Genomic DNA, 14,481 nt, shown 5'->3' with positions numbered 1-14,481 from the left:
AGCTGAGTTTTATCTGCGGATTTCACCTTTGGACTTGCATTAGATGACGAAAAAAAGTAGGTAAAAGACGTACATGCGTTCTTAGTGCGTTTCCACTTGAACCCGCATATAATCCACACGTAAGTATATCAATAAAGTTTGGACAACCCTAAATACTAGGATGTATCAAACACAAAGTAGCTTTATTTGAAGAACGACATACTAACAAGAGACAAAAAAACGCAGCAATAAAAATGCGATAAAAAAGCAAGTAACTTAATTTACTTAATAAGGGCACAAATTCTGCACCAACAAAAACTCATGGAGGGAATGTAGCCTTAAACAGGCTGTGCATGACCACCTCATACTGCCCCTCATCCAGCACCATGACAACCAGCACAGCACAGTCCTGCATACACTGAGGCCCTGATCATGTGACCCCTGACTCCTCCCCTCCTGTGACCTCATCACAGGTCCTGTGCGCACAGAACAGCCATATATGTGGTGTGCGGCTCTGCAGGTGGAGGTAGGTGCTGGAGATTCCCCATGACTGGGGGCAGGGGGCATTAACCACCTCAGTGCTGCCGTCACATTCCTAGTCTCGCTCCCATATAACTTACTGACGGCCGTTTCTTCTCCTTCTCTGGAGCCAGAACTTCTGTTATTTTATCATGGACCCCAATCTCCTCCCTCTCATGTTCTGACTCTGCACTGACACATTGTACTGCAACATTACATAGAGCCCTGGATGAAGCTGCACCTCCTACATTCAGAACAACTCTGCACAGACAGCGGCAGCCCTGGCTCACGCTTCAAACACGTTTGCCCCAGGTGCGCCGAACCTCTGTGGATAAAATCCAATCTGGCCAAAAATTTCATCCAGTATAAGTTTATACTTAATACCTACAAATTTTCACTTGAACACCCTTATCACTGCACTATCCAACAATCTTATCCCCTTAACGACCGCTGATACGCTTTTTAATGGTGCTGAGAAATAAGGTTATAGTGCCCCTCAAAGTCAGAAATTCTACTGAGGGTAGCTGAGACCCGAGAGAACAAGATTCGGGTCAGTTTTTACCAACCTCAGTGTTGCGATCACCGTTATTCATGGAATAATGAGGGCCACAAAAAAAGTCAGATTTCCTATTTTTCTCTCACCTCTGATATGATCTAGCACATCAGAGGAGAGAGAAATGGGGTCCCCCGAGCCCCCCCAATACCTCCGGTACCTCCTGCATCCCCCGGTGATGTTCCCTAGCCCTCAGCATTTTATTCCCGGAAGAAAATGGCGGGCTCAGTGCGCCCGCTAAGATCTGTCAGCCCGCACCCAGTAACAATAGGAGATTTCTCCTATTGCTTAATTTTGATCACTGTGATAGGGTCTACCACAGTGATAAAAAAAAAAGTTAATCAGACCTCCCTTTATCACTCCCTTAGGTAAAAATAATACAATTAAAAAAATGTATTTCAATTAGGGTCGGGGCTAGGGTTGGGGTTACATCTAGGGTTAGGGTTGGAGTTAGGGTTAGAACTAGGGTTGGGGCTAGGGTTAGAGCCAGGATTAGGGTTCGGATTGGGCTAGGGTAGGGTTGGGGTAGGGTTAGGATTGGGTTGGGGTTAGAACTAGGGTTAGGGTAGGGTTAGGGTTGGAGATAGGGTTGCGGCTAGTGTTAGAGCTAGGGTTGGGGTTTGGGTTTTGTTGGGGTTACGGTGGTGTTGGAGTTAGGGTTGTGGTTAGAGGTGTGTTGGGGTTAGGGTTTGGGCTAGGGCTCTGTTAGGGTTGGAGTTAGAATTGGGGGGTTTCCACTGTTTAGGTACATCAGGGGGTTTCCAAACATGCCTGCCATTGATTACAGCTAGTTTTGCGTTCAAAACGTCAAATGGTGCTCCCTCCCTTCTGAGCCCTGCCATGTGCCCAAACAGTGGCTTTCCCCCACATACAGGGTACTCAGGAGAAATTGCACAACAAATTTTGTGGTCCATTTTCTTCTGATACCCTTGTGAAAATAAATACGGTAAGTTGGGTTCCAAAGTAATTTTTTTGTGAAAAAAGAAAAATGTTCATTTTTTTTACTTCCACATTGCTTTAGTTCTCGTGAAGCACCTGCAGGGTTAATAAACTTCTTGAATGTGGTTTTGCGCACCGTGAGGGGTGCAGTTTTTAGAATGATGTCACTTTCGGGTATTTTCTGTTATATTGACCCCCCAAACTCCCTTCACATGTGAGGTGGTCCCTAAAAAAATGGTTTTGTTAATTTTGTTGGAAAAATGAGAAATCGCTGGTCAACTTTTAACCCTTATAACATCTTAACCCCTTCCCGACCTTTGACGCCACGTAGGCGTCATGAAAGTCGGTGCCAATCCGATCGCGTCCCTGCAGATCGGGTGAAAGGGTTAACTCCAATTTCACCCGATCTGCAGGGACAGTGGGAGTGGTACTTCACCCCCCCGTGGCTACGATCGCTCTGATTGGCTGTTGAAAGTGAAACAGCCAATCAGAGCGATTTGTAATATTTCACCTAAAAAACTGGTGAAATATTACAATCCAGCCATGGCCGATGCTGCAATATCATCGGCCATGGCTGGAAACACTTATGTGACCCCCCCACCCCACCGATCGCCCCCCCAAGCCATTGATCTGTGCTCCGCTCCCCTCCGTCTTGTGCTCCGCTCCCACGTCCTCCTGTCCGCTCCCCCCGTGCACCTATGCCACCCCCCCGTGCTCCGACGCCCCCCCGTGCCCCGATCTCCCCCCCCTTATACTTACGGAGGCTCCCGTTGTGCATCCGTCTTCTCCATGGGCGCAGCCATCTTCCAAAATGGCGGGCGCATGCGCAGTGCGCCCGCCGAATCTGCCGGCAGGCAGATTCGTTGCAAGTACATTTTGATCGCTGTGATAGGTTCTATCACAGCGATCAAAATAAAAAAATAATAAATCCCCCCCCCCCTTTATCACCCCCATAGGTAGGGACAATAATAAAATAAAGAAAATATTTTTTTTTCTTTTTCCACTAGGGTTAGGGTTAGAACTAGGGGTAGGGTTAGGGTTAGGGGTAGGGTTATGGCATGTGCACACAGTGCGGATTTTGCTGCGGATCCGCAGCGGATTGGCCGCGGATCCGCAGTGAATTGGCCGCTGCGAATTCGTAGCAGTTTTCCATCAGGTTTACAGTACCATGTACACCTATGGAAAACCAAATCCGCTGTGCCCATGGTGCGGAAAATTCCGTGCAGAAACGCTGCGTTGTATTTTCCGCAGCATGTCACTTCTTTGTGCGGATTCCGCAGCGTTTTACACCTGTTCCTCAATAGGAATCCGCAGGTGAAATCCGCACAAAAAAACACTGGAAATCCGCTGTAAATCCGCAGGTAAAACGCAGTGCCTTTTACCTGCAGATTTTTCAAAAATCGTGCGGAAAAATCTCACACGAATCCGCAATGTGGGCACATAGCCTTAGGGTTAGGGTTGGAATTAGAGTTAGGGTAGGAATTAGGGCTAGGGTTGGAAATAGTATTAAGATTAGGCTTGTGGTTAGGGTTACGGATAGGGTTAGGGGTGTGTTGGGGTTACAGTTGTGGTTAGAGTTGGGATTAGGGTTAGGGTTGGGATTAGGGTTGGAATTAGGGTTACGGGTGTGTTGGGGTTAGGGTTGTGGTTAGGGGTGTGTTGGGGTTAGGGTTGTGATTAGGGTTATGGCTACAGTTGGGATTAGGATTAGGGGTGTGTTGGGGTTAGTGTTGAAGTTAGAATTTAGGGGTTTCCACTGTTTAGGCACATCAGGGGTCTCCAAACGCAACATGGCGCCACCATTGATTCCAGCCAATCTTGCGTTCTAAAAGTCAAATGGTGCTCCCTCCCTTCAAAGCCCCGACGTGCGCCCAAACAGTGGTTTACCCCCACATATGGGGTACCAGCGTACTCAGGACAAACTGGGCAACAACTGTAGGGGTCCAATTTCTCCTGTTACCCTTGCAAAAATAAAAAATTACTTGCTAAAACATAATTTTTTGAGGAAAGAACAATTATTTTTTATTTTCACGGCTCTGCGTTATAAACTTCTGTGAAGCACTTGGGGGTTGAAAGTGCTCACCACACATCTAGATAAGTTCCTTGGGGGGTCTAGTTTCCAAAATAGAGTCACTTGTGGGGTGTTTCTACTGTTTAGGCACATCAGGGGCTCTGCAAATGCAACGTGATGCCCGCAGACCATTCCATCAAAGTCTGCATTTCAAATGTCACTACTTCCCTTCCGAACCCCGGCATGTGCCCAAACAGTGGTTTACCCCCACATATGGGGTATCAGCGTACTCAGGAGAAACTGGACAACAACTTTTGGGGTCCAATTTCTCCTGTTACTCTTGGGAAAATAAAAATTTGTGGGCTAAAAAATCATTTTTGAGAAAAGAAAAATTATTTTTTATTTTCATGGCTCTGCGTTATAAACTTCTGTGAAGCACTTGGGGGTTCAAAGTGCTCACCACACATCTAGATTAGTTCCTTGGGAGGTCTAGTTTCCAAAATGGGGTCACTTGTGCGGGAGCTCTAATGTTTAGGCACACAGGGGCTCTTCAAACGCGACATGGTGTCCGCTAATGATTGGAGCTAATTTTCCATTCAAAAAGCCAAATGGCATGCCTTCCCTTCCGAGCCCTGCCGTGCGCCCAAACAGTGGTTTACCCCCACATATGGGGTATCATCGTACTCAGGACAAACTGGACAACAACATTTGGGGTCCAATTTCTCCTATTACCCTTGGGAAAATAAAAAATTCTGGGCTAAAAATCATTTTTGAGGAAAGAAAAATTATTTTTTATTTTCACGGCTCTGCGTTATAAACTTCTGTGAAGCACCTGGGGGTTATAAGTGCTCACTATGCATCTAGATAAGTTCCTTGGGGGGTCTAGTTTCCAAAATGGGGTCACTTGTAGGGGAGCTCCAATGTTTAGGCACACAGGGGCTCTCCAAACGCGACATGGTGTCCGCTAACGATTGGAGCTAATTTTCCATTCAAAAAGTCAAATGGCACGCCTCCCCTTCCGAGCCTTGCCGTGCACCCAAACAGTGGTTTACCCCCACATATGAGGTATCGGCGTACTCAGGAGAAATTGCTCAACAAATTTTAGGATCCATTTTATCCTGCTGCCCATGTGAAAATGAAAAAATTGAGGCTAAAAGAAATTTTGTGTGAAAAAAAAGTACTTTTTCATTTTTACGGATCAATTTGTGAAGCACCTGAGGGTTTAAAGTGCTCACTATGCTTCTAGATAAGTTCCTTGGGGGGTCTAGTTTCCAAAATGGGGTCACTTGTGGGGGAGCTCCAATGTCTAGGCACACAGGGGCTCTCCAAACGTGACATGGTGTCCGCTAGCGATGGAGATAATTTTTCATTCAAAAAGTCAAATGACGCTCCTTCCCTTCCGAGCCTTACCATGTGCCCAAACAGTGGTTTACCCCCACATATGAGGTATCAGTGTACTCAGGAGAAATTGTCCAACAAATTTTAGGATCCATTTTATCCTATTGCCCATGTGAAAATGAAAAAATTGAGGCTAAAATAATTTTTTTGTCAAAAAAAAGTACTGTTTCATTTTTACGGATCAATTTGTGAAGCACCTGGGGGTTTAAAGTGCTAACTATGCTTCTAGATAAGTTCCTTGGGGGGTCTAGTTTCCAAAATGGGGTCACTTGTGGGGGAGCTCCAATGTTTAGGCACACGGGGGCTCTCCAAACGCGACATGGTGTCCGCTAAAGATTGGAGCCAATTTTTCATTCAAAAAGTCAAATGGCGCTCCTTCCCTTTCGAGCCCTGCCGTGCGCCCAAACAGTGGTTTACCCCCACATATGAGGTATCAGCGTACTCAGGACAAATTGGACAACAACGTTCGTGGTCCAGTTTCTCCTTTTACCCTTGGGAAAATAAAAAAATTGTTGCTAAAAGATCATTTTTGTGACTAAAAAGTTAAATGTTCATTTTTTACTTCCATGTTGCTTCTGCTGCTGTGAAACACCTGAAGGGTTAATAAACTTCTTGAATGTGGTTTTGAGCACCTTGAGGGGTGCAGTTTTTATAATGGTGTCACTTTTGGGTCTTTTCAGCCATATAGAACCCTCAAACTGACTTCAAATGTGAGGTGGTCCCTAAAAAAATGGTTTTGTAAATTTTGTTGTAAAAATTAGAAATCACTGGTCAAATTTTAACCCTTATAACTTCCTAGCAAAAAAAAAATTTGTTTCCAAAATTGTGCTGATTTAAAGTAGACATGTGGGAAATGTTATTTATTAACTATTTTGTGTCACATAACTCTCTGGTTTAACAGAATAAAAATTCAAAATGTGAAAATTGCGAAATTTTCAAAATTAAATAAACTCAGAAATTATCGACCTAAAGTTACCACTAACATGAAGCCCAATATGTCACGAAAAAACAATCTCAGAATCGCTAGGATCCGTTGAAGCGTTCCTGAGTTATTACCTCATAAAGGGACACTGGTCAGATTTGCAAAAAACTGCAAGGTCATTAAGGCCAAAATAGGCTGGGTCATGAAGGGGTTAACAAAAAAAATTATGGTTCCAAAATTGTGCTGATATAAAGTTGACATGTGGGAAATGTTATTTATTAACTATTTTGTGTCACATAACTCTCTGGTTTAACAGAATAAAAATTCAAAATGTGAAAATTGCGAAATTTTCAAAATTAAATAAACTCAGAAATTATCGACCTAAAGTTACCACTAACATGAAGCCCAATATGTCACGAAAAAACAATCTCAGAATCGCTAGGATCCGTTGAAGCGTTCCTGAGTTATTACCTCATAAAGGGACACTGGTCAGATTTGCAAAAAACTGCAAGGTCATTAAGGCCAAAATAGGCTGGGTCATGAAGGGGTTAACAAAAAAAATTATGGTTCCAAAATTGTGCTGATATAAAGTTGACATGTGGGAAATGTTATTTATTAACTATTTTGTGCAATATAACTCTCTGATTTAAAGGGAGTCTGTCACCCCAAAATTCAAGTATGACCAGCGGCCACCGGCATCAGGGGCTTATCTACAGCATTCTGTAATGCTGTAGATAAGCCCCCGATGTATCCTGAAAGATAAGAAAAACAGGTTAGATTATACTCACCCAGGGGCAGTCCCAGTTCGGTTCAGGTCCGATTGGGTGTCGCGGTCCGGGTCCGGCGCCTCCCATCTTCATGCGATGACGTCCTCTTCTTTTCTTCCTGCTGCGGCACAGGCGCAGGCGTACTTTATCTGCCCTGTTGAGGGCAGAGCAAAGCACTTCAGTGCGCAGGCGCCGGGAAAAGTCAGAGAGGCCCGATGCCTGCTCACTGCAGTACTTTGCTCTGCCCTCAACAGGGCAGATAAAGTACGCCTGCGCAGCAGCCACGGCAGGAAGAAAAGAAGACGTCATTGCATGAAGATGGGAGGCGCCGGACCCGGACCTGTGACACCCATCGGACCCGAACCTAACCGGGACTGCCCCTGGGTGAGTATAATCTAACTCATTTTTCTTATCTTTCAGGGTATATCGGGGGCTTATCTACAGCATTACAGAATGCTGTAGATAAGCCCCTGATGCCGGTGGCCGCAGCTCATTCTCGAATTTTGGGGTTACAGACTCCCTTTAGGGGCACAAAAAGTAAAAGTTTGAAAATTGCTACATTTTCAAAATTGTTACCAAATTTCTGTTTTTTTCATTAAGTCATATCGAAGAATTTTTACCACTAACATGAAGTACAATATGTCACAGAAAACAATCTCAGAATCAGTGGGATCTGTTGAAGCGTTCCACAGCTATAACCTAATAATTGGCTTGGATGTTAAGTACAAAATTGGCTCTGTCACTAAGGGGTTAAAAGACTCCTTAACTCCTTCATTCCCTACTCTGTGTCACGCCAAGGCAGGCAGAATGAGGTTAGTGAATCCACTTGACCACAGAAGATACTGTGGAAGCTGAACCCTAGGAACCAGCCGGACAAGGATATCAATTGCAAAGCTTTATTTAGACTCTTAACCCCTTCATGACCCAGGCTATTTTGACCTTAATGACCTGGCCGTTTTTTGCAATTCTGACCAGTGTCCCTTTATGAGGTAATAACTCAGGAAGGCTTTAACGGATCCTAGCGGTTCTGAGATTGTTTTTTCGTGACATATTGTGCTTCATGTTAGTGGTAAATTTAGGTCGATAATTTTTGCATTTATTTGTGAAAAAAATGGAAATTTAGCGAAAAATTTCAAAATTTCGCAATTTTCAAATTTTGAATTTTTATTCTGTTAAACGAGAGAGTTATGTGACACAAAATAGTTAATAAATAACATTACCCACATGTCTACTTTACATCAGCACAATTTTGTAAACAAATTTTTTTTTGCTAGGAAGTTATAAGGGTTAAAATTTGACCAGCGATTTCTCATTTTTACAATGAAATTTACAAAACCATTTTTTTAGGGACCACCTCACATTTGAAGTCAGTTTGAAGGGTCTATATGGCTGAAAATACCCAAAAGTGACACCATTCTAAAAACTGCACCCCTCAAGGTGCTCAAAACCACATTCAAAAAGTTTATTAACCCTTCAGGTGCTTCACAGCAGCAGAAGCAACATGGAAGGAAAAAATGAACATTTAACTTTTTAGTCACAAAAATGATCTTTTAGCAACAATTTTTTTATTTTCCCAAAAAAAGAGAAACTGGAACCCAAAAGTTATTGTACAATATGTCCTGAGTACGCCGATACCCCATATGGGGGGGGGAACCACTGTTTGGGTGCACGACAGGGCTCGGAAGGGAAGGAGCGCCATTTGACTTTTTCAATGAAAAATTGGCTCCAATCTTTAGCGGACACCATGTCGTGTTTGGAGAGCCCCTGTGTGCCTAAACATTGGAGCTCCCCCACAAGTGACCCCATTTTGGAAACTAGACCTCCCATGGAACTAATCTAGATGTGCGGTGACCACTTTAAACCCCCAAGTGCTTCACAGAAGTTTATAACGCAGAGCCGTGAAAATAAAAAATAATTTTTCTTTCCTCAAAAATTATGTTTCAGCAAGGAATTTTTTATTTTCACAAGGGTAACAGGAGAATTTAGACCCCAATAGTTGCTGCCCAGTTTGTCCTGAGTATGCTGGTACCCCATATGTGGGGGTAAACCACTGTTTGGGCACACGTCGGGGCTCAGAAGGGAAGTAGTGACGTTTTGAAATGCATACTTTGATGGAATGGTCTGCGGGCGTCACGTTGCGTTTGCAGAGCCTCTGATGTGCCTAAACAGTAGAAACCCCCCACAAGTGACCCCATTTTGGAAACTAGACCCCCCAAGGAACTTATCTAGACATGCGGTGAGCACTTTGAACCCCCAAGTGCTTCACAGAAGTTTACAATGCAGAGCCGTGAAAATAAAAAATCATTTTTCTTTCCTAAAAAATTATGTTTTAGCAAGCAATTTTTTGTTTTCGCAAGGGTAACAGGAGAAATTGGACCCCAATAGTTGTTGCCCAGTTTGTCCTGAGTATGCTGGTACCCCATATGTGGGGGTAAACCACTGTTTGTGCGCACGTCAGGGCTCGGAAGGGAGGGAGCACCATTTGACTTTTTGAACGCAAGATTGGCTGGAATCAATGGTGGCGCCATGTTGCGTTTGGAGACCCCTGATGTGCCTAAACAGTGGAAACCCCTCAATTCTAACTCCAACACTAACCCCAACACACCCCTAACCCTAATACCAACTCTAGCCATAACCCTAATCCCAACCCTAACCCTAACACACCCCTAACCACAACCCTAACCCCGACACACCCCTAACCCTAATCCCAACCCTAATCCCAATCCTAATCCCAACCCTAACCACAACCCTAACCCCAACACACCCCTAATCATAACCCTAACCACAAGCCTAATCTTAACACTATTTCCAACCCTAGCCCTAATTCCAACCCTAACTCTAATTCCAACCCTAACCCTAAGGCTATGTGCCCACGTTGCGAATTCGTGCGAGATTTTTCCGCATTATTTTTAAAAAATCCGCTGGTTAAATGCACAGCAGATTTCCAGCTTTTTTTTGTGCGGATTTCAGCTGGGGATTCCTGTTGAGGAACAGGTGTAAAACGCTGCGGAATGCACACAAAGAATTGACATGCTGTGGAAAATACAATGCAGTGTTTCCGTTCGGTATTTTCTGCACCATGGGCACAGCGGATTTGGTTTTCCATAGATTTACATGGTACTGTAAACCTGATGGAAAACTGCTACGAATCCGCAGCGGCCAATCCGCCGCGGATCCGCAGCCAAATCCGCACCGTGTGCACATAGCCTAATTCTAACCCTAATTCTAATTCTAACCCTAATTCTAACCCTAGCCCTAACCCTAGTTCTACACTGTGTTCCAAATTATTATGCACATAGAATTTAGGAGTGATAAGGTTAGAATTTTATTGTTTGTCATTTAAACTCATTGATGGTGATGTGTGTCAGGGCTCTTTATATCACTGAAAGCAATTGCAGATACCTGTGCAAATTAGTTTGGCAGGTGTGTCCAAATAAAGGCAAGACTACTTAAGAAGGCTGTTCCACACTATTAAGCAGCCTACATTTTTTGCCAAAATGGGAAAGAAAAAGGATGTGTCGGCTGCTGAGAAGCAACAAATTGTGGAGTATTTAGGTCAAGGCATGACTACAATCAACATTGCCAAGACACTTCATCGTGATCATCGCACAATCAAGAAGTATGTAGCTGATTCCCAGCACACACGTGTGCGTGCTGATAAGGAAAAATTGAGGACTCTTTCCAACAGGCAATTGCGTAAGGTTAAAAGAGCAGCTGCAAAAATGCCTTGTCATAGCAGCAGACAAGTTTTTGAAGCTGCTGGTGCCTCCAACGTCCCCAGAACAACAAGATGCAGGGTCCTTGAGAGGTTTGCAGCTGTGCCTAAGCCATCCTGTCGACCACCTCTATCCACTGCAACAAGCAGAAACGGTTCCAGTGGGCCAAACGATACATGAAGACTGACTTCCAAACTGTTTTGTTCACCGATGAGTGCCGTGCAACGCTCGATGGTCCAGATGGATGGAGTGGAGGATGGCTGGTTGATGGACACCCCATGAAAACACGGCTAAGGCGCCAACAAGGAGGAGGTGGAGTAATGTTTTGGGCTGGAATCATGGGGAGAGAGCTTGTCGGCCCCTTTATGATCCCTGAATGTAAAGATGAACTCCATAATCTATGTGGAGTTTCTAAAACAACACTTCCTGCCATGGTTCAAGAGGAAGAATCGTGCTTTCCGCAGCAAGATCATTTTCATGCATGATAATGCATTGTCTCATGCTGCAAAAAACACATCTGCATCTCTGGCTGCCATGGGCATAAAAGAGGACAAACTTATGGGTGTGGCCACCATCTTCCCCTGACCTCAACCCCATTGAGAACCTCTGGAGCATCATCAAAAGGAGTGTCTATGATGGCGGGAGGCAGTTCACATCTAAGCAACAGCTCTGGGAGGGTATTCTGTCCACATGCAAAACAATTGAAGCAGAAACCATCCAAAAACTGACAAATTCAATGGACGAGAGAGTTCAGAAGCTTCTTTTGAACAAGGGGTCCTACGTGCAAATGTAACATCACCTAGAATAAAGTTTTCACTTGAAAACTGTTTGATTTCATTTTGTAATAAGCTGATAATACTTATAACTTCACAAATGACCATTTTTTTGTTCAAAATAAAAAAAAAAGGTTGAAAACTCTGCTGTGCATAATAATTTGGAACATGCATTTTGAGTGTTTAATTTTATTAAAAAAGATACTGTTTTCATAGGCAGTTTTTTCCAAAACATTGCAATTATACTAGAATAGTAGATGACTGGAAAATAACAATGACTGCAATTCAGATAGGTAATTTAGAGAAAATATGAGGAAATATTATTTGCATAATAATTTGGAACACAGTGTAACCCTAACCCTAGTGTAAAAATATAAGTAAATATATTTTCTTTATTTTTATTATTGTCCCTACCTATGGGGGTGATAAAGGGGGGGTCATTTACTATTTTTGTTATTTTGATCACTGTTATAGGTTTTATCACAGTGATCAAAATGTACCTAGAACGAATTTGCCGGCCAGCAGATTCGGCGGGCGCACTGCGCATGCGCCCACCATTTTGGAAGATGGCGGCGCCCATGGAGCAGACGGACGGACACCGGGAGGCTCGGTAAGTAAGAGGGGGGGATCGGAGCACGGGGGGGTGAGATCGGGCACGGGGGGAACGGACAGGTGGACGGGGGAGCGGACAGGCGGACGGAGGGGAGCGGAGCACAGGACGGAGGACTGGGGAGGCGATCAGTGGCGGTGGGGGGGGGGGGGCAGATCAGGGTTTCCAGCCATGGCCGATGATATTGCAGCATCGGCCATGGCTGGATTGTAAGATTTCACCATTTTCATAGGTGAAATATTACAAATTGCTCCGATTGGCTGTTCCACTATCAACAGCCAATCAGAGCGATCGTAGCCATGAGGGGGTGAAGCCACTCCCCCTGGGCTGAAGTACCACTCCCCCTGTCCCTGCAGATCGGGTGAAATTGAAGTTAACCCTTTCATCTGATCTGCAGGGACGCGATCCCTCCATGACACCACATAGGCGTCACAGGTCGGATTGGCACCGACTTTCATGACGCCTACATGGCGTCACAGGTCGGGAAGGGGTTAAACAGGAGAACCCACAAGGGAGAACCCCCTGGGCCGAAACACTGAATTCCCCTGAGGGAGCTCCGGCGAGCGAACCCCTTAACAGGGATTGACCCAGATCAACCAAGGAGACTCAAGTGCAACAGCTCCAAGACCAGAGGGTCAGACCCAAGAGGAACAGTGGAACTGAGGGGTGGAGAGTGAGAGGTCCAGGGAACTGGCAAAGGTTGGTAGGCAGGACCCCCGGCACTAGAGGAGAACAGTAAGTATTAGTACAAGGCAAAAAAAAAGGCTGAACAAGTAGGTTCTGGTCTGGGACCTGAGAACAGCATCTTGGAACAATGCACAAAGTTGCCTAGGCACCTCCCAGAAGAAGTGAGGTCCTTAAGTATAGACAGGCCTTTCAGTAATTGCCTCAGAGGTGATTACAGGAAAAGGGGCTCTTTATATCATTTGACAGTGGCGCACGCACCCTATGCTCGCTCCCCCCGCAACTCGGAAGTGAGCAGGCGGAGGAGACACGTCAGGAAGACGCCGCAGCCTGAGGGAACATCGCAGGAGCGCAGACAGACACGGTTAGTAAGATTGTGGGGAAATGCCTGCGGTCAGATGGGGCTGACCTCCCAGTATCTAGGAGACTTGTCCCGCCGACTGAATCGTTACAGTACCTCCTCCGTTACGCCCCCTCATTTTCAAGCCAGCCAGGAACCTATGCATGAGACGAGGAGCATTAATATTCTCTCCCAGTTCCCAAGACCGCTCCTCCGGACCAAAACCCTTCCAGTCGACCAAAAACAGTGTTTTGTTCCCTCTCCATTTCACATGAAGTATGGCCTTGACATCGAAGACCTCACCATCAGAGACAAGGGAAGGAAGAATATCAGTATCCCGGAAGTAGCGTCCAAGACGACAGGTTTAAGGAGAGAGACATGAAAAGAGTTGTGGATCCGCAAAGAGGGAGGCAATTTCAGCCGGTAGCATACCTCATTGATTCTCTGAAGCACTTCAAATGGACCGATGAACCGAGGAGCAAATTTGTAGGAGTGAACCTTGAGGCGAATGTGCCTAGAAGAGAGCTATACCTTGTCCCCAGGTTTGAATGGAAGGGAATCCAGATGTCTCTTGTCTGTGTGATCTTTCATCCGCACAGATGCCCGTTTAAAGGAAGCCTTGGTCTCGGACCAGATCTTGAAGAAATCTCTAGCCAGATCATCGGCTGCTGGATTACTAGAAGAGGTGTCCAAGGGAGTCAGAGTCCTAGGGTGGCACCCATAAACAACAATGAACGGAGAATTAGAAGAAGACTCACTTGGTTGTTGTAAGAGAACTCCGTCCATGGCAACAAGGCAGCCCAGTCACTGTGGTGTGTGTTGACAAAGTGATGCAGGTAGTTGGTGAGTACCTGGTTCACCCTTTCCACTGACCATTGGATTGCGGGTGATATGCCAAGGAGAAGTCCGGAGAGACATCCAGCTACTTGCAGAGGGATCGCCAGAACCGGGACACGAACTGCACTCCCCTGTCACACACAATATGAAGAGGTAAATCTTGAAGACGAAGAACATGTTGAACAAACAACTCTGCCAGCTTGAGTGCGAAGTGAAGTCTGGACAAAGGGACGAAGTGACCCATCTTGGAGAATCGATTCACCACAACCCATATCACTGTACCACCGGAAGATATTGGCAAGTCGGTGATGAAATCCATCGCGATGTGCCTCTAGGGAGCAGACAGTACAGGGAGAGGCAGAAGGCAACCAGTAGGAAGCCTTCTGGGAGTCTTATTGCGGGCACATGAGGGACAAATGGCAACAAAATTGCT

The 14,481-nt window shown here is 45.2% G+C and overlaps 1 protein-coding gene across 1 annotated transcript in view; it reads left to right on the top strand.

Annotated features, from left to right (window-relative positions):
* Positions 1–462: 462 nt before the first annotated feature.
* Positions 463–14,481, top strand: part of LOC143767360 (uncharacterized) — a 272,655-nt gene continuing 258,636 nt past the window's right edge. Inside the window, exon 1 of the mRNA XM_077255622.1 lies at positions 463–505. The gene's annotated coding sequence lies outside the window, so the exon portion shown is untranslated. The remainder of the gene's footprint in view (positions 506–14,481) is intronic.

The sequence above is a fragment of the Ranitomeya variabilis genome, chromosome 4, assembly GCF_051348905.1.
Source record: "Ranitomeya variabilis isolate aRanVar5 chromosome 4, aRanVar5.hap1, whole genome shotgun sequence".
In the NCBI taxonomy this organism is placed as follows: Eukaryota; Metazoa; Chordata; class Amphibia; order Anura; family Dendrobatidae; genus Ranitomeya; species Ranitomeya variabilis.
This window is presented reverse-complemented; position numbering and strand designations above follow the sequence as displayed.